The sequence below is a fragment of the Arvicola amphibius genome, chromosome 12, assembly GCF_903992535.2.
Source record: "Arvicola amphibius chromosome 12, mArvAmp1.2, whole genome shotgun sequence".
NCBI lineage: Eukaryota > Metazoa > Chordata > Mammalia > Rodentia > Cricetidae > Arvicola > Arvicola amphibius.
The window spans coordinates 11,500,201-11,520,312 of record NC_052058.2 but is presented as its reverse complement, the minus strand read 5'-3'; the positions used below and the strand labels follow the sequence as shown (position 1 = coordinate 11,520,312).

General features: G+C 43.3%; 1 protein-coding gene across 9 annotated transcripts in view; it reads left to right on the top strand.

Moving 5' to 3' along the window:
• The window catches only part of Dusp10 (dual specificity phosphatase 10), a 550,627-nt gene that overhangs the window by 99,521 nt on the left and 430,994 nt on the right, over positions 1-20,112 (top strand). For 5 of the 9 annotated variants that reach the window (XM_038349382.1, XM_038349377.1, XM_038349379.1 and 2 more), the window contains one exon: positions 4,483-4,666. The gene's annotated coding sequence lies outside the window, so the exon portion shown is untranslated. Of the gene's footprint in view, positions 1-1,850; positions 2,016-4,482; positions 4,667-8,853; positions 8,925-20,112 lie in introns of those variants that run through there. The other 4 variants (XM_038349383.1, XM_038349380.1, XM_038349381.1 and 1 more) reach the window with 3 other exon arrangements.

Genomic DNA, 20,112 nt, shown 5'->3' with positions numbered 1-20,112 from the left:
AATTAATATAGTTTTTGTGTGATTATTTGTGTCTGGGCCGGGAAATAAACGAGCAATCTCCATCCACATAGATGAAAGAAGGTCAAATTTCATTTTACTCTGCCAGTGGGAGATCTTGTACAACCGTCAAAAGCTTTCCTGAAATTTATAGGTGTGTGTATGTGTGTGTGCATGTACACATATGCACATGTGCACACACTTTTGCACATGTGTGTACAGGCTTAGGGAAGCCAGATGTTAACTTCTGGTTTCTTTTGTTAAGCAGGCATCACCCACCTTGCTTTTGAGATAAGGTCTGCCAATGGCCTGGGATTCACCAGTTTGGCTAGGCTGGCCAGTAAGACCCATGGATCTACCTGTCTTTCTGCACTAGGCCTTTAAGTTTGAACCACCTCACTGGACGTTATGCGGGTTTCAGGGATTAAATCAGAGTCTCACACCTGCCATGGCAAATGTTTTACTGACTGCACTCACCTCAGCCCTTGTGTGAAACTTCTCATTCTTTAATGTAAATACCCTGTGACAGGGGAGTCAGCTTTGGGTATATATCATGAAGGGTCTTCCTCTGGTTTAATCCTCAAAATGTGCCATTGTTTCCCAGTGCCTTTTCTTTTCCAGAAATTTTCAATCTGGCTCCCAAGACTAACAAAATGAGTTCCACCTCTGAGCGTCTGGCAGTGCCAGTCTCAGGCCCACCCACAACCCGTGAACTGGAAACTATGGGTGCCCACTTCCATGATCTGTGCAGACAAGCACTCCAGGAAGATTCAGGCCCTGGATCCATTTGAAACCCGTTTTTCTAGGGCAGCCAATCCTATCCAGTAACTCCTATGACTGATAATCTGGGCTGAGGCCAAACCATGATCCAATTCAGTTAAATGTTTCATCATTACACAACTTTTAGGTCACTTTTGGATCCCCCTCTGGTTATTGAAATTCATAGTGATAATCAAGGACCCTGGAAACGGACACGTCCCCAGTCCCCACGTCATCTCTGTGTACTCTGGGTTCTGGAAAGTGACGTGGTCTCCTTGGCATGGCTTCCTTTGTCAAGCAGCTCCCCACTGCCATTGCTAAACTAAAATCCATTGAGAGATAGTAGGTACTTTGTTAACACTCCATTCATTGATGGAAACAGTGTCAAAGGCAGTCATCACGTTTTCCTGAAAGGTCTCTTTGTCCCCTTCTGTGTCACCCAGAAGCTCACCTATTTATACCCTGTGAACTCACTTCCACTAGCTGGGTCCATTGTCACACAGTGGAACAGGATGAATGAAAGAGCCGTGCTCTATTGTCTCCATCTTCCGTGAGTTGGTTGCTGTATCTTCCAGGCTAGAGATCTCCAAGAACTTTAATATGTCACTAGGGATGTCAGTAAGACCCAGCAGAGTACGGTATGCTTCCTGATGCTGTGGTTTTGTCTGCTACCTTCCTCACACCACACCGAGGCAGGGTAGATAGGCAGGAAAAGCAATGGGGACACATGAGAGAAAGCCTGAGAAAAGAAGCTCACCTTGCCTGTCCTGCCGAGGAAAAGTCAGAAAACCCCAGGCACCACTGATATAACTCAAACTGCCTGCACGACAGCGCATGTTTTCAAGAGACATCTTGCCAAGGACAGCAAACAAACTCGTGCTTATTTAAGACCAAAATCAAGTGTAACCTTGAGTTTCCTGCACTTGCTTCTCTTCCCTGAATCTAAATAATGTCCCCCAGGCCACCTTATGGCTTCACTTGCTGGACTTTTAATCATGCTGTAAACGCTATCTCTGTATGAGTTACTTTTCCGTTGCCTTGATGAAACGCCATGCCCCAAAGCAACTGATGGATGAGTTTATTTTGACTTATAGTTCCAGAAGAAACAAGCTGGTCCTGGAGAAGATGCATGGCACCAGGCAGGCATGGTGGCAGGAACAGGACTCTGAGAGATCATACACACAGAGAGCAAAATGGAAACAAATGAGAGATGATGAACCCTCAAAGTCCACCCATAATGACATATTGCCTCCCACAAGGTACTGTCTAGTCCACAGTACCACAGATTAAAGGCTAAATGTTCAAATACTAGAACCTGTGGTGGACATTTCTCATTCAAGCCACCATAGTCTTTGAACAATGTTAAAGAGGTCGGGGTGGCATCTTTTAGAGGAATAATTTAGAAGCCAACAAGATTGTTCTTATCCATTTTACACACAGAGAGAGATACACTTGAAAAATCCATACTTGTCTTCCCTTTCTCTCTGTCTCTGTCTCTCTTCTCTCTCAATTTATTTATCATTGCACGTGCATCCGTGTGTGTGTGTGTGTGTGTGTGTGTGTGTGTGTGTGTGTATGTACATGTCACAGCATGTATCGGCTGTCAGAGGACAACTGGCACTCCTTCCACAACAGGTTCTGGTAGCGAACATGGTTGTCAGGTTTGCACGGCAGGCAATTTTTCCTACTGAACTAGCTCACCATCCCTCTTTGCTTCTGTTTGTCTTACCACAAAAACAATAACCTGGTTTGTCTTGGGTAGGAACATCTGAGCAGAACCCGTCAGCAACTGCCCACCAGTGTGGTGTGGAGCTCCATCCCTATCACTGTTGACCGTATCTTCTGGCTTCTGACTTATCTTGCCTTAGATTTCCACTTAAAAGGGGACACTGTAATTGCAGACTTTGTGCATCCTATGAACAATTTCCCATTGTTTACCTCTGGATTCACATCTCAGGTGAAGCCTGATACTTGGGGGTTGTGGGGGTTTGAATGAAAACTGTCTCCCATAGGCTCGAGTGTTTGAACACTTGATCCCCAGTCAGTGACACTGTTTTAAGAGGTTGTGAGACCTTCAAGAGGTGCAGCCTGGCTGGAGGGAGCACATCTGGGGAGTGGGCTCACGCCACTGCCTGTTTTCTGTTTCTGCTTCCTGAGTATGCAGCGTAAATGTGCTGCCAGGCTTCTTCTGCCACTGTGAACACTTGGCTTTCTAGAATCATAAGCCAAAGCAAACTCTTTCTTCTATAAGTTGCTTTTGGTCATGGTGTTTATCATAGCAACAGAAAAGGAACTAATGTACAAGTTCTCTGATAGCCCGCCACACTCCTATTAGAATTCTATATCAGCAAAATATAAGCTCATTACTCCAGGGTCTAGTTCTCAAAGTTCCAAGCTCATCTGGTAACATAGAGAGCTGTTACTGGCTGTTACTGCGTAGATTACTTGCTACCCAGAGCTTCTACCTGAAAGATAGAAAAGTGGGGTCCCCAAATTTACACCTCTTTCAAAAATACTGATTGATGTGTGTGTGTGTATATGTGTGTGTGTGTGTGTGTGTGTGAGAGAGAGAGAGAGAGAGAGAGAGAGAGAGAGAGAGAGAATGTATGTTGGTGTGTGTGAGTACATACATACATGTATATGGAGGCCAGAGGACAATTTTTAGGAATTAGTTCTCTCTCTCTTTCATGTTGTCCCCAAGGATTCAACTCCTCAGGCTTGGTAGCAAGTGCCTTTCTCCAATGAACTAACTCATCAGCCTGAGAATTGATATTTTAATCAACAAATCACAATTGTGTTATATTTATGGAGTTCAGTGTGGTATTTGATATATGCATAAAATGTAGTGTGATTAAATAAAACTAGTAAATACATCCTTTGCATCACTTCCTTGATAATTTATAAGATGATTAGTATGCTGTCATATTTTACAGGCAAGTATTCTTTTCAAATTTTGATTATCTTGTAGTATTATACAAACTTTGAGGATGCAATGCATTATCTAACGCATATACACAGCATGTACTGATAGAATAAGGGTCATAAAACCTCCTTATTTTCCTATTCTGTTTTGAAAACTGTATTATTTGCGTATATCAACATAAAATGATGGGCTTCGTCTTGACCTTCTCTTGTACACATGTAGTTAACCTCCATCATCTTCACTATCCCCTGCCTTTGGCACCTCCTTCTCCTCCTCTTATTGCTCCACAACAGTGCCCCTTTCTACTTTCACGTCTTTGTATTTCTAGATTATACACACGAGTGCTTGTCTTTGAGACTCTGATATGGTCGCCTTCTATGATGACCACCATTGGCATCCTGCAATTGCCTGATGTATTCTTCTTCATAGAGCTCCACCTTGAACACATACATTTTGTTGGCCCATCCATCAGTTCTCAGGCATGTAGGCAGATTCCATAACTTGGCAGTTGTCAATAGCATTTGTTGTTTTCAGTTTCCTTGATGGTGGCCATTCAGAGGGTAAAATAGAATTCAATGTAGTTTTGATATGCAGCTCCTTGAGGATTGCAGGTGTTCTGTGTGTGTGTGTGTGTGTGTGTGTGTGTGTGTGTGTGTGTGTTGATTAGTCATTTGTGATTATTTCTGAGAAATATATCTTCTATTTTTTGTCCATTTATTGATTAGACTATCGGAGCTTTTGATACATGTCTATTTATTTATTTGATTGTTTGCATTGAATTCTTTATTTCTTTACATTTTCAGGTTCATCTGATGGTCCTGGTCCAAGGACTGAACTGTAAGAATGACTGCTGTAGGCTTGCTAGTGGAAATATGCAATCTCCCTCTGGTTCCTCTTCTATTCGCAGTGCAGTATTTCATTCACATCCTTAGAATGGTGTAACGCCTGCAAGTTGCCTAGCAACTGTGATGGAGGAGATGAGCAAAGGTAATCCAGATTTCCTCATCTTTTCCTAACTTTCATTTAATACAATGACTGTCTTGGCATCAGAGAAACAATTCACTGCTTTGCCCAAAGTAAAATCTGTGAAGAATGTTAAAAACCACACAGTGACCTTTGGAAGCGCGGTACACTCTATGGTATTTACTGATAGACACCCAGACACATGTAATAAGATTATAGATCAGCCTCATGTAAGATAAAGTTTGCTGGGGGAGAACAAAATTGCTCCCTGTTGGACTAAAATTAGGTACAAAGCAATTAACTTTAAGCAACCAAAAAATTGACTCTATAAAAATTCCATTTCAAAATAGCTTTTAACCGTGAGCTCATTACCAGGCAGCTTTACTACGTGAGAGACAAACAAGTCCCTGGAGATGGAAAACACAAACTCAATTTTAAGTCACTGCCTCAAATGTGGGAATTAAATCAGCCTTGGATTTGACCTCTTACAAGGGTCAGTCGTTTCCCCAGCTTCCCAACCTCTCCAAGCTCTACTATACTCAGAAAAAGAAATCTTCTCGTTTGTGAAGATAGACTTTGGGATTCAATTCGACTGACAGTTTGTCTCTGCAATATTAAACACATCCAACTCAGTTCCATCTCCTTCTGGGGGTGAGAATTTCAGGTAACTTCCATGGAGGGCCAGACTTTTCGCTCAGTAGATCTTCATTTTTGGAGTGCATGATGTCACCTGACACATGGAAAACAAAGATGATATTAACTGTCAGACTGATACATGAATGAAACATTAGTCTTTTTGAAAGTGGGTCTCACATACCCTGCATCCAATCCTATTACCTCCACCTCTTGAGTGCTGAGATGGCAGGTGTGAGCCTTCCACATCTGATTATTTTTAAGGTGGTGCTGGGGATCAAATCCGGGGTTTCCTACATGCTTAGGCAGGACTTGATCAATGTGTTATACCCTCCACTGAAAAGTGAGTAGCTTTATAAATGGTTATAATGTGAATGCCACTGCTTAAGGTGTGGAACAAACCAGAAAAACACAATGAAATAAAATGTCCAGAACCTCATATACTGATACTTGATTCTTTGGATGTATTCTTCCCCTTCTCTGTTCCTTTGCATACATGTGAGTATATAGTACCAACATGACACTGGTAACATATCACACTCATGGAACAACATCAGCAAGGTGGCCAAAGAGACAACAAGAAAGAGCACACACATGTGTGCCATTGGGAGGATCAGGCAAGCATTGGAGAGTAGGATCAAGTTGTCTCCATCCTTCTGGGCCTTCAAAACTCAGCAGAGTGCTCCAGAGGGAATAGTAAGGTATCCCGTCGCTCATTTATTTCTCCCCATCCCCAATCCTAGACAGAGGACAGATTTCTCTGAGGGTAGGCACCCACTGGTCCCATTGCCACAGTGTTCAACTATACAGGGGGTTCCTGCAAGCCTCCTAGTCCCTGCACAGGGAGGAAGGTGCCTCCCTGTGAGGCTGCACTGACACAGGGCAGAAATGATTCGCCCTCCACCACACCGTATGCAGCTACAACTCTGCGCCCTTATGGAATGGGGCTCTTTCTAGAATGTGGTCCATGATGGCGGCTGATAGCCACAAGACCTCTTCACTCTTGACAGTCCACAGCCATACTAACATAATCAAGTGATGGCTGGAACACAATGACATTAGCTTCTCTGATTCTTGAGACATAAAAAAAGGCTGAGGCCACTGGTTTGCAAACCCACATGGTACCAGATCCCTCAGGAGCAGATAGGCTTACACAGAGGGGATGAACACATAGCTGATGCTGTCTGTGCACCTGTATTAAGCCAGACATCTCTCCATAATGCCTGCTGGTATGAATGAGAATGCATAAACCCCGTCCTAGAGCCATCTTCACAGTAGCTATGCATCCAAGAGCCTACATCATATGAAGCCAGTCCAGGCTAACCCCACAATAACCACATAGCAGCCTACCACTCTGATGAGCTTCCTACACAGCCAACTGACATATAGACCTAGACCATACATTTACTGCTCTCAGTTTTCTCAGAAAAGTACCAGAAAAAAACACTGCAGAAAAGGCAATCTCTTCAATAAACAATACTAGGAAAATTGGATGGCCAACCACAGTAGAATAAAAGCAATTTCTTCCTTCCTTCCTTCCTTCCTTCCTTCCTTCCTTCCTTCCTTCCTTCCTTTATTTCACTTGTTTGTTTTTTGAGACAGAGTTTCTCTGTGAAACAGTGCTAGCTGACCTGGAACTTGCTCTGTAGACCTGGCTGGCCTCAAACTCACAGAGATCTGCCTGTCTCTCCCTCCCAAGTTCTGGGATTAAAGGTGTATGCCACTGGCTCTATATTTCATCATAACAAGCATCAGCTCAAAGTAGATCAAAGATCTGGCTCATTTGTAAGAAAACACAGACAAATTTGAGAACCCTAGAGTGTTGTTGGAGAACAAGGCCTGTATCTGGAATTAAACTAAAAGCCACTCGTGTTGCACTCTGGCAAAGTATTTATCTATATTCTGCCTATAACCTAAAAATCTAAGTGAGGCTGAGTTCTAAGGTAGTGGGCTAATTTGCCTGGCAGAAGGAATTTCAAAACAGCGCAGCAGTCAGACTGTGGCACGGTTTTTATATACTCCCTTTAGCCAGGTTTACAGTGCGAGGGAACAGAAGGCAAAGGGAAGGGTCCCTGCAGGTGTCGTGGCAGGCGGGAAAATGATTCACAAAGAGGAGAGAATGAAAACTCAGTTCAGCTTACTTAGGCTGGATCAAACTTCTAGAGAATCTGATGCCAGGCGATTTATTTCCAGCACGTCTAAACACAATAGAACTTCAAAAAAATGTTTCTAGGTAACTATCACTCTAATTCCAGGTGCACAAGAGGTGTGACTGCATCAAAATTTCTTTGTAAAGCACACATGATCATGAAGATGGGGTCTATAGTATAAAGGCCTAGGATCTAGTGTGGGCTCTGACCGTAATAGCGTAGAGGTCAGCAGGCTGTAAGAATACATAAGGATACATGTGATACCTTCCCTAGCTCGCACTGGGTTATATTAAGTGAAAGATGATAAAGATCTATGGGGGGGGCGGTCTGGGATAAAAGTTCTGGGGGATTTGGGTGAGGTCTGCCTCTACAGATAGCAAAAGGTAACCAGGTCTTCAATAATATCTACTAAACAGATTCTTCCTCTTTCGAGGAAACAGCCCAGAGTATTATTTCCCTAGTTCTTATCTGTGAATACAAGGACCTTTGTGCCCCCAACAGTAAGTCAGAAGTACGTGGCAATGTGGGAAATACACCCTGTGGTGAACAAGTGTGAAGTTGTTTAAAGATGTGAACGTCAGAGACAAAGCAGTAGGGACAGTGGACAGTGGGCGAGCACTGTGATTTTCTTGCAAGCACCATTTGGAAAAACACAGTTTGTAAGAGGAAAATGAGAAGTGTGCACTGAGGCAAGGTCCTACCCATAATGCTCTAGGCTCTAGGCTACAGAACTGAAAACCCATTTTTGAAACACTCATTAGAAAGGAAAGTTGGCCCTTGGCTGGTGGTGATGTTTGGAGAAGTTGTGGAAGCTTTTTAGGACATGGAGCCTCCTTTATAGACATAGAGCAGTAAGGGAAGGTCCTATGTATTCCACACAACCCTGATTCTAATCTAAGTTCAACCTGCTTCCTGATCTATCTAGATGGGACAAACTACCTCATACTCCTGACTGACAGTCAGACTGAGGCTGCAGCCACCACCGTAAATGTTTCCATGCCATCTTTTCCATGAAACTCTAAGCAAAACTAAATCCTTACTTCCCTATGTTGCTTCTGTCAGGGTTTTGGGGAACAGTCATAAGAAAAGCAATTAATCCAAAGACTAACCACACCATAACACCACCAACATCTCCACAGGAAACTCTAATAGTTTGTAAAGCTCTCTTCAACTTTTCTGTGCATAGAACTGTGAGCTAGATTTGGATCGGGTTGCTTATTGCTTTTAAAGCATCTTCCAAAGTTGCTTGAGTCTGGGAAGCTTGTAATTCATAGCAATTGCATATCGAACCATTTACCTTACAGTGAGAGCTCAGGAAGTACTTAGAACGGGAAATAATTGAAGCAGAAGTTTGAAGAACCCATGCTCATAGATGATTCATTTAGAGCAGAAGACTCAAAGGGAACCCTGTTACTTCCTCCAACAGAGGAGCTCTGCCAGCAGGATCAAGATACAACATGGCATGGCTTCCCAGAATTTGATATCAGGATGTGGAAGGGGTAAAATATGATTTAAACCGATGCTGTGATTTTACAGGTGGATTTACACACGTAAGAGGGATTCCACTGGTTTTGTAGGGACAGGTGGGAAAGGGTTGCCTTAAATTTTGAAAGTTGTCTTTGCAGTAGGCTTCCAGATTTGTTTTTCTGTAGCCCAGGCTTGTCTTGAACTTAGAATATAGCCAAGGATGATCTAGAACTTCTGGTCCTCCTCCTTCCATTTCCCAAGTGCTATGCTAGAGATCAAACCCAGATTCCCACACAAAATAGGCAAATACTTTACCACCAGAGCCACATCCTCAGCCTCCTGATCAATTCCTATAACTCTGCTGTTGAACAAGTAATGCTCCCGAGTATGAATCATCATAACTCTGCTTGGAGAATTCTCTTGACCTATAAGGATCCCTGCCTGATAATAACCTGAGGGCATAGATGTTGGTGATCACTTCTAGGATGATAAAAACCACATTTAATGACCCTCTCCCCACCACCACCCTTGGGTGCCTCATCTCATGAGTGCCTTTCTCAGTATATTTACAGCTCTGGCATATGACCATCTGTGAGGTTTTTCTCTGAACATTTTTCCCTTTCTAAATGTCCAGAATATTCTTTACAAATATTTTTTGGTCCATTGCCTCTGCCTCTACCCTGAAGCTGATGTTGGTAAGGGCCTTGTCAGATGTATCTGGATGGACAGCTCTGACAATGCCTGAAGTCATCTACGATGGGAGGGTTTGACGGCACCATGATTATATTGCAATCATTACTCGCCTGCAGGGCACGATGAGCAGACAGGTACATTAGGATCACAAGAGCTGCTGTTGTGTAAGCAGCTTTGACTTTGTATTAAGACACAAATACGTTGCTTGTGTAGGCCACTGGTGCAGTAGCTGGTATGTTACCAACAAAAAAAAAAAAAATGACCCACAAGGTTTCTGAGACATTGAAGGCAGTGGGTACAGAGTGGCAGCTAAATCTGATAAAGTCCAAGAAGCATGTGGTAAGCATGCTTTCTCTATGGGAGGAGGCCCCTTATATGGCCATAGCAGAGGACATATTATTACAGTGTGTGATACACAAAAGGTCAAAATAACTCCCTGGTGCTGAACCAATGAAACAGTGGGGCCACTTGCTGACCCTGGATTGTAAAGCTTTACAACTTACAAACTGTCTGCTTTGAAAAATACAAAGAGACCATAGTTTGTCATGCGGCATTGATCTCCTTCAAGAATCCCAAACTAAATGCCCGTTTTTTTGTCTTTTCTTTTCTCTGTCTTGCTATACAGCCTGATAACCTTGAACTAGCTATTTTCTTGCCTGTCCTGAGTTGTAGGATTGCTGATTGTCCTCCACAAACCTGACTCTTTCCTTCAAAGAGCAGGCTGTGTCAGGGCATCTGGATTTCACAGTGCAGCTCTTTTGACTGGATGACTAGTGGGTTATTAGCTTTGGGTGTTTTTCCTAGAGGGACTCATGGACATGAATAAGGTGAGGATCTTCAGAGTCCTGTGCACCCTACCACCACATTCACCCTTCTTTTCTCAAGCAGCGGACTCTGGGAAAGGACCTGGTGGGATCAGGCACCAAAGACTTGGGAAGGAGCCACCAAGGATCTGTACCCGGGCTGCTGGGTGGAGATTCCCTGGATGAGCTAAGGACTATATTCATTCCCTTCTATTATATTCTCTGCTTCTTTCTGCTTCCAAGAAGCATTTTGGAGGTCAGGTTTAGAAGTAGACTTCAGAAGTCAGGTGTACCTTGTGGTTCTGAGTGGAGAATGAAGGGCTCCTTTGATTCTGGAAGGCAAAGAAAGGCCAGAGTGTATCAGTGTATCAGGTACAGCTTTAAGGTCTGGAGAGCCAATAGCCTGGTAGTGTCTGAAAGCAGAGAGGCAGGCTTGAGTCAGGGTGGGAGCAAGTCCAGGATCCATCTCTTAGGAACCTCTTCGTGGCAGCAGTAGGTGACAGCATGCTGTGTAGAGCCAGCAGAAGGACAACTCCTCCAGCAAACACCATTGTGGAATCGTGGGGTCCCATGTAGAGGCAGAAAAGTGAAAAGAAGTGAGGGAGGAACCAAGAATAACTGTGATCTCTAAACTCTAATTGGAACTGGAGCTGCTCGTGCCTGTTTTGGACTAAGACCACCCAGGCTCAAGAAGACAGAGTCTCCAGCTGTTTTTGTAAGGATAAAAAAAAAACCTAGTAGGTGGTGTTGTTTGGTTTTAATCAGCAAGATAGTGTGGCCATTTTAGAAATGTCATAGAATGTTTGTCTAAGAGCGTATTTTTAATGATAGTGTGCTTCATAATGGAATTGACTCAGTATTTGTCCTCTATAGATAACTCTGAGATGAACATCTTATGTGTGAGTACACACACATGTACATACAGCATACATATACATCTATTTTCCCCTTCTCACTGAAGTGAGATGCTGAGGCAAAGGAGGAAATGGTAGGAAGACTTTAGATACATTTTCCTAAATTGCTTCCCAGAGAATTGCACTAATTAATGCTCCCAGCAGAGTGGGTGGAAGAAGACAGAACTGTAGTTCTCTATCTCTCTCAGGATGTGAAGTTGAGGCTGGGGTTACACTTGCTGATCCCAACATCTCTGGGTTGGTCACTTGTGGGACAAGGTAAAGGGGTGTCCAGCCTCTTTAGGGAGGTCACTGCACCCAGCCGGAGGTAGATGACAGTTGACAATTCCTCCTTTCATTTATGAGTCAACTTCCCTTCTCTGAAACAATGAGGAATTGGACTTAAAATAGGAAATCAACCGGGACAAAAGCCATAGGCCAATCTCCCAGAGTGGTCTGGGCCAGGAGCAGGGAGTCAAAGAGGAATAGACCCTGCGTGTGAGTGCAGTCATGAGCTCAGGACACCCTTTGCTGGGGGAAGATGTTAGCCAGCAAACCCTCTCCTCTGGGATGACTGCTTTTGATTCTTTCTCCTCTGGCTATCCTTAGCTGAGCATGTGACATCAGGCGCGGGAAAGGGGAAGGACACGCCCAAGCAAGGGTTCCCAGTATGGGATGCCTTAAGTATATCAGGAGGGCAGGATAGATCCTGTATGCATTCTAACATGAGGCCCTATCACCAGACAGAAGAAGTCCCACAACAGGAGTTTAGGAAAGGCTTCCCAGAGATGGCTGTGGAGCATCCTTGTCCGGAAAAAAAACATAGAAAGTATCCTAGGAAAGCATGCACAGATAATGGGTCTCTGGGATTACATCCATGGAGACCCTGATGGGTGGAGGATCTGTGCCACTGAATGGAGTAGGACTGCAATGCCGGGAAGCAAGGCGGCTGCCATGTGAGACCAAGTTTTAAAAGTCTTGGTTTTCCATTTGAAAGGCTTTACCCTTTGGTCTCGCAGCAGTAGAAAACCAGAGACTGTCTTAAGGGTGGCATGTAGGTGGCCCTACTTGTGCTCTGAAAAGATAGGTGGTAGCCGAGCAGAAAAGGGAAGAGGCTGAGAGGAGAAGGGACTAGAGCCAGGGATTGAGGACACCAGTGCACATCGGCACTGTGCTTAAACATTTCTCTTTTTTTTTTTGCTTTTTTTTCTCATTTTTTTATTAAAAATTTCCATTTCCTCCCCTCCTCCTTCCCCTTCCCTCCCCTCCCTTCCACCCATACCCCCACTCCGCCCATCTCCAAGCCAAAGAGCCATCAGGGTTCCCTTCACTATGTTAAGTCCAAGGTCCTCCCAGCTCCCCCTAAGTCCAGGAAGGTGAGCAACCAAACTGACAAGGTTCACAGTGAGCCCGTCCATGCTGTAGAGTTCATGCTCATCGCCGTTGTCCTTGGTTTCTCAGTCCTCCTCCACCATCAGCCACATTCAGAGAGTCCGGTTTGGTCCCCTGTTCCATCAGTCCCATTCCAACTGGACTTAGTGGTCTCCCTTTAGATCTGTCCCACCGTCTCAATGGGTAAATGCACTCCTCACGGTCCTGACTTCCTTGCTCATGATCTCCCTCCTTTTGCTCCTCATCAGGACCTTAGGAGCTCAATCCGGTGCTTCTATGTGGGGCTCTGTCATTTTCTCCATCCAATGCCAGGTGAAGGTTCTATGGAAAGAAAGGTGGTGACAGAAATGACCTGGAACTGGAGACGAGCTCTGGGGAGACCATGATAAAGCTTGAAGCGAGGTAGCTGTCACTGTGGAGGATGAAACACGACCCTACATGTTCCAAATATTAGAATAATATCATTATTGTTCCCTTACCTATGACAGCTGATGGGCCAGCATGATCTATGATCTTTCTGGGCCTTTTATTAAGTTTTCATCGCTGGGTTGTCTGTGCAATCCACTGCCTCAGGGAACATTGGAGATTTGAATTTGAAAATGAGATTCACAAAATTAGATATTCCTCCTACTTTTTCCCCTTTCTCTAGTTGCAAAAATGACTTCGAACAAAAGGTTAGAAAGTATGGGATCGTGGAGGCCTTTCTGCGTCAGTTATGAAATCGCTGATTCTTGGTCCCCAAGCAAACATTATGCAGCTGACTTCCTGCCCCTCCGTTATTTCTGTCTCCCTCTCCGTGGAAGAAGACGCCTAGGCCTAGGTTCTCGGAAAGCTAGAGGACCTGTTGGAAAGCTCTGAGAGGTGTCCTGGGGGCAGAGAGCACGGGGCTGTAGGAAGTTTGGCTGCGTGAGGGGCACAGAGGTGCCAGCAGGAAGTTCAGTTAAGAGGTTTGACAATGTGAAAGCCAGAAGTGGCTTTCAGTTCGCTAAATCATGAATAGCGGTGGTCAGAAAGGAGACTGGGGAGAGAACGGCAGACTTGCATCATCCCGAAAGTGAGAAGTTCTGGCGCTTTCTTTCTTTCCTCCCACACGGTCTCTCTTGGGCTATTTCTCTGCATCACTGGAGAGCACGAGAAAGAACAGAAGCTTAATTAACGACTTGAACTTACTCTTTGGGCGGCCGTGTGGGGCCGTGTGGAGATGGTGACCGCTTAACCAGAAGAACAGGGGTTCCCCTGTATCCTCCGTGGTCACGTGGTTTGTGTGGCTGTGGCCTCTGTAACTTACTTTTTTCCCTATTGTTTGATCTTGACCAGAAACTTCAGGTATCATGTCTTCTCTATCGGTCACCATGGCGCCCTACCAAAACCAGCTGTGGGCCTCTGGGAGCTTCACATTTCGAAGCTCCTATACGGTTTTGTTCCTACTCTTCCACTGGTCCGGGATAAGGACTTTCCTTTAGGTTGGACTGGACACACCATCCATGTGGCACACTGTTCGGGGGCAGCTTGCCGTGGCCTCATTGTTCTGTGGGTGATGCCTCAAAACCAAGCTAGGGAAATTTCCTTTCCTCAGGACACCATGTAGGCTCTTTTGTTGCCTTTTGTAAGCTATGAACATTATAGGTCATGACACAATGTCCTCAGCTGAAGAACAGGGTCGCACTGCTCCCAGATTGTCCATGGATAAAATGTGATGGAAAGTGGGCAATATCTGGAAACTTGGAGAACAAAGGGTCACAGAAACAAGAGCTTCTCCACCAGCAGGACCCGATAGCTGAAGTCCTGCTGCCTTTACCCAACAGACACTCCTAGGCTTCCAAGCCAACAGGAACACAGAGGGAACCTCTTGAAAACCCAAGCATGGAGCAGTTTCTCAAAGCCTAATTATGTCATTTAATGTCATCTCTGACGCAGTATTGAAGGAACGGTGTGACAGTCATGTGTGAGAGTCTCTCACATGTTGTAACAAACTCACCGACATGGCTAGGCTGGCTGGCCAGTGAACCCCAAGGATCCTCCTGCCTCTGCCTCCTCAGCAGTGGGAATACAAGCTTGTATCACCATGCTTGGCATTTTTACAGGGAATCTGAGAATCAAACTCAGGTTCTTCTTCTTCCAAGGCAAGGTTGAACCTTTTCTTGAGCCAATGACTCGGACAACTGACTGAGCCATTCCCTTCTTCCCATCATTTATTTACAGGTGACCCGTTTTGTAGCATTAAGCAGTTACCATGGTATGTTTCCAGAACTTTCCATCTTCCCAAACTGAAACTCAGAATCCCTTAAATACAAAGGAAAGAGATCTCTGTTCCCTTCTTTCTTCTTCAGTTCTGGCCACCACCACTCTGCTTCCAGCCCTGTGAGTTTGACCACTATGGGTTCCTCAGATAAGTGGAATCATGGTCTAAGCTTCCATGCACCTGGAAGTTTATAGCCAACTGTCTTCAGTTTTTGTCACACAAGTCCAGAGGAATTCTTGGTGTTATTGGGGGGGCAGACACCCCACAGCACATTCCTTTTTTGTAAGTTAGTTCACAAATAAGCTAATAAGTATGAACTTTTTACCATGCATTTTATAAGGGGGAGATCTAAGTACCTCAGAAATACAGACATTTATTAAAACAGTATCATTGTCCCCACTATTAAACTTCTGATTTTGAAGATCTGGAGGCAAAATGAACATGTACAGAATGGTGAATAACACACCCACACATGTTAACACACAAATACATGCACGCGTGCGCATGCACACACACACACACACACACACACACACACAGGCCTCTGACCTTACTACCTTCTGTGGCAAGAAAGCCATTGGAACAGATGGTACAAAACAAATCCTGAAAAATCTAATTCATCTGAGGCAAATCCTGGTGCATTCGGGGACACAGTATTTGGGGAATTGGCTTTTAGGAAATGGTTTGGGAGACATTTTCATTTTAAAAACCATCTAAATAAATGTTAATTATCAAGTGAATTTTTTCCTGCATGGAAGCAGGAACTAGTTTACACGTCTCTCTTTCCACGTGCCTCGACACTCGAGATAGCTCACTGAATCCTGCTCGATGCAGTCAGCTATTTGCCATCTGTACTGAACAGCTGCAGCTTCCTTCCTATGCAAGCATAACATTCTATTATCGAGAAATTGGCATATTGTGCTTGCTGCTTGCTCTCTTCCCAGCCTCCTGCACGGGGAGGCTAATCAGGGCAGAGGGGGCAGCCTTGTGTCCCAGCTCCTGGCTAGGTCAGGTGAATACGAGCCACATCATGCTCATCTTCTTCACCAAGTGAACTTCTGCAAATTCTCAAAGCCCCTCGATGAGACATCTGTGTCGAGTGATACTGACGAAGAGAGAAAGCTGTATAAATAGCCACAGGACTTCCTGTTAAATGTATTGCATTCAGTGTAAATATTTATGTCCCTTCCTCCTGAAATTTTCTCAAAATGAGGGTAGAAAGGAGATGTAAATCAATAAGGCGATGAGAACGGGAACAGTGACTTCACTAGCAAGAAATGTGGACAAAATCGGCATCCCGAAATGGAAGGATGAGTGGGAATTAATTCATCAGAGTCCAGAGAGGCTGTTGAGGAGACAGTGACAAGCAATAAGTCAACAGGGTCTGCAGAACCCTGAAATGACACAGGCATTGGAGTCAGTAGGTATTCCGAGGCTCACAGAAGGAAGTATTAATTAAAATTTTGCTCAGTCAGTAAATCTCTTGCTTCACAGTCTTAGGCACCTACGTTCAATGAGAGACCATGCATAAAAAAGGGGGGGGACTGAATAAGGAATACATTTGGCCTCTACCTTTGGTGTCATGTGTACATATGTACACACAGAAAGGAACATATCTACATGGAGACACACAAACACACGCAAAAGAATATATATATATATATATATATATATATATATATATATATATATATTCACGCACATTTCCATGTGCAAAGGAACATGAAACATACACACATAGAGACACTCCACAAACATCTTTATGTTCTGGAGCGCAAGCAGCAGGAAGATTCTAATTGACCCCTTCATCACCAGCTGGTGAACTTTGCTCTGCCAGGCCAGGAGACTGGAGTCTTTTCCATGTGGAATTTTGCCCTAGGAGATTTCCCCAAGTAGCTACCCAGGCACAGCAGAGGGTGGGAAGACAATCAGGCTGGAAAGAGGACCAGCAAGTATGAGTTCAATCATGGAGAGTCACCCAGACTGGAGAACTGCCCAGCATGTGAAGAAAACTGATAAACACTGTCCCGTGGGTTCTTGTGGAATGACAGAATCTGATGGGAGTCGGGGAAATCTTACTGAAGGACTAGCAGGACGACCACGACAAGCACATGTTCCAAAATCCTAAATCATTCACACTCACTCCCCCTTTTTTGATATTCTTAAAAATATGCCCAGTGCTATAAAATATGTGAAAGATACAAAAACTAAGTCGCCATATTTCTGTCTTCGGTAAGCTACCTTGGTTTATGGTCATCATCTGGCCTTGTCCTATTTCTCTGTATATCACAGATATTATTCTAAATGGATGTCTATTTTGAAAACATCCTCTTATTTTATGTTTTTATTTAACAGTGGATCATAACACCTTTCCCTGTCAGTGTTTAAATTACAGTGACATCATTTCTTATAGTTGATAGCACACCTCATAAGGGTGTAACCACGATTTCCTCTGTTAACTCTTTATGGCGGGCATGATATTACATCCAATTTGTCTGGGAATAAACAACTCCAGAATGAAGACAGACCTTAGAAAATTCAACTACTTCCTTAAAATTGCTGACTTAAACTGTATACTTTTCAAAGCATTAATGTGTGTAGGCTATTTATTCTTTGGAAAATAAGCATCAATTTCTAGTCCCATCCATCAGTAACCTATGAGAGAAGCCTTTCTCTGTCCTTGCCAATGCTTGGAATTATTACCAAAGGCAAGAAGAACAGCCACATTCTAGCTTGATATTAGATATAACATCTTATTGTTTGTGCATTTATACTTGGTTATGGGTTCAGCATCTGGAAATGCTGTTAGATGCTTATATTTTGTAAATTGGTTTTCTGACATTTTTCTTTATTGTAATATTTATCTTCCTGAGCAGTTTGTGCCTTTTAGGTATATAAACATGGCCTTTATCCTGTTACATGTAGCAAATATTTCCTCTGCTTTAGCATTTTCCCTTTGACTTGTTTCCATTTCTAATTTGAGTTTTAGCATTCTATTTTTAAATATGAAGAGAAGAAGGAGTCATCAGACACACTGAAAAATGAATCAGGGTTGAAGAGATATCAAAATGAAACAAACCAACAGGAAAAGAGAAGAAGGGAGAGGTAGAAGTTGGATGAGCTGAAACTTTATGTTTATATTATGAAATCCCAGGCCAACAGGGCAATGGTTTCAGAAGGTGGGGCCTCGGAGTGATTAGGTCATTAGCAAGGTCTCAAGGTCCTCCTGAGTGGGTTGAACACCCCTAGAAACTCCAGAGAACGCTCTAGTTTTCTGTCAGGTAAGGATATAGTAAGTTGAGCAGTTTAGAGACTAAAAGGGTATCACTCTCAGACAGTGGCTATGATGACAGTTGACATAAGAATTCAAGCCTCCATAACTCTGAAGAATAAACCAGTTGTGTATAAGCCACCCATTCTGTGGTATGTTATAATAGGACCCAAAATTAGAGGGAAATTAAGAAAATAAGGGAGAGAAATTTATGTTAAGAAATTATGGGTCTCCAATAAGATAGTGTATATATAAAAAGAGATACAATTCATTAAAAAATACAGAGTGACTGGGAAAATGACTTAGTTGGTAAACTTCTTGCTCTACAAGTATGAACACTTGAGTATGAATTCCCAGCACCTAAATAAAAAGCCAGGCACAGTGTTGTGTGTCTAAAATCCCAGTGCCTGGGAGGTGAAGGCAGAAGGGTCCCAGAGCTCAGTAATCAGCCTAGATATCCTGTTTGTTTACGCTAGGAACAAGAAGAAACCTTGTTTCAAAAATAATATGGAAAAGCGATTGAGAAGGACACTTTATTGGTCTGAATAAAAATAGACACCATAGGCTCATGTACTTGAATGCTTAGTCACCAGGGAGTGGCACTATTTGAGAAGGATGCGTAGGTGTGGTCTTGTTGGAGAAAATATGTCTCTGGAGGTGGGTTTTGAGGTTTCAAAAGCCTGTGTCAGCTATTAAGACTACATTAGAAAGCAAAGAAGAAGAAGAAAAAAAATAGGAGAGAGGAAAAGCAGAGAATTTAAGAAATGAGGGTGCCAGAAAGAGACCAGAGAAAATAATAGGAGTAAATTGTTAAAGAAAATAATACCCAGATAATGTCAAATTGAAAGGTCCTGCCAAGAACTCAGACAAAAGAAGTATGCATGCCTTTTGACATTCCTTTAATCAGCACAAGTTCTTAATGTCCATTAGAATGAAACTCTATGTCTGGGAACTGTGCATTTCAGGGGACTGTTCTTTCTTCATTGATGAAGTCTACATCACACATTCCCTATTCTCTGTCTCACTCCTCTCCACATTTGGGCACCTTCTCTCACTCTAATGCATCCAAGCACCTCTGAAGAACCTTGTTCTTAACCAGTCCGTGCAAATACAGTGTCCCATTTATCCAAGGTAAAGATAATACAGATAAATGAAGAATATCATGGACTTACCCCTGGCCTTCGTTTTTGTTGTTGTTTCATGAGTCTCTAGTAATGTAGAAAATATTTTAACCTTTCAGACAAAATATTTTCATGTAATCATTACCCTAATTATGTAGAAAAGTATAAATAGAAGTGAATTAACTGAGAGAAGTCAGTCTCTAAGGCCAAGCGGAATGCCCGTCAGCTAAGCAGTATCTGAAAACTACTTCAAACTCTATTTCTGAAATATAATTTTAACACAAAGAAAACAGCTTAAAACGGAGATTATAAAGAGCAATCAGGGCTACACTGAGCATGGCTTCATAGTCAGTCCACTGACAGATATGCTTTTAACTTTTTAAGTTTTGTTTGAAAAGACTGTGAGTGGCAGTTTGCCAATGAGTTTGTTCAGTGAGATCTTCCCATCCATGCCATTTCCCTTGCAAACACCCACGTCCATCAGACTGAGGCCTGTTAGCTCAGCCCATAATTGTCCATTGCCTAATGATAGACACACTCTGATCTGAAAGAAAGTCGATTTAATTATGACAGTTCTTCTAGAGCAAGCAGCAGGAAATCGATCACTTAATGGCATCTTATATGCCTAACAAACAATAAAACACAGCCCGTATTATAGACCTGTTTACTAGAGCCTGAAACACTAAATGGAATCATTGCCGTATCTTTTGAACAGACTGGTAGGTCATTAAACCTGTTGTGTGCACACTTGTTCCGGTCCATAGTTGGAGATGAATAAATTTATCCCAGTAATTTCTTCTCTCCC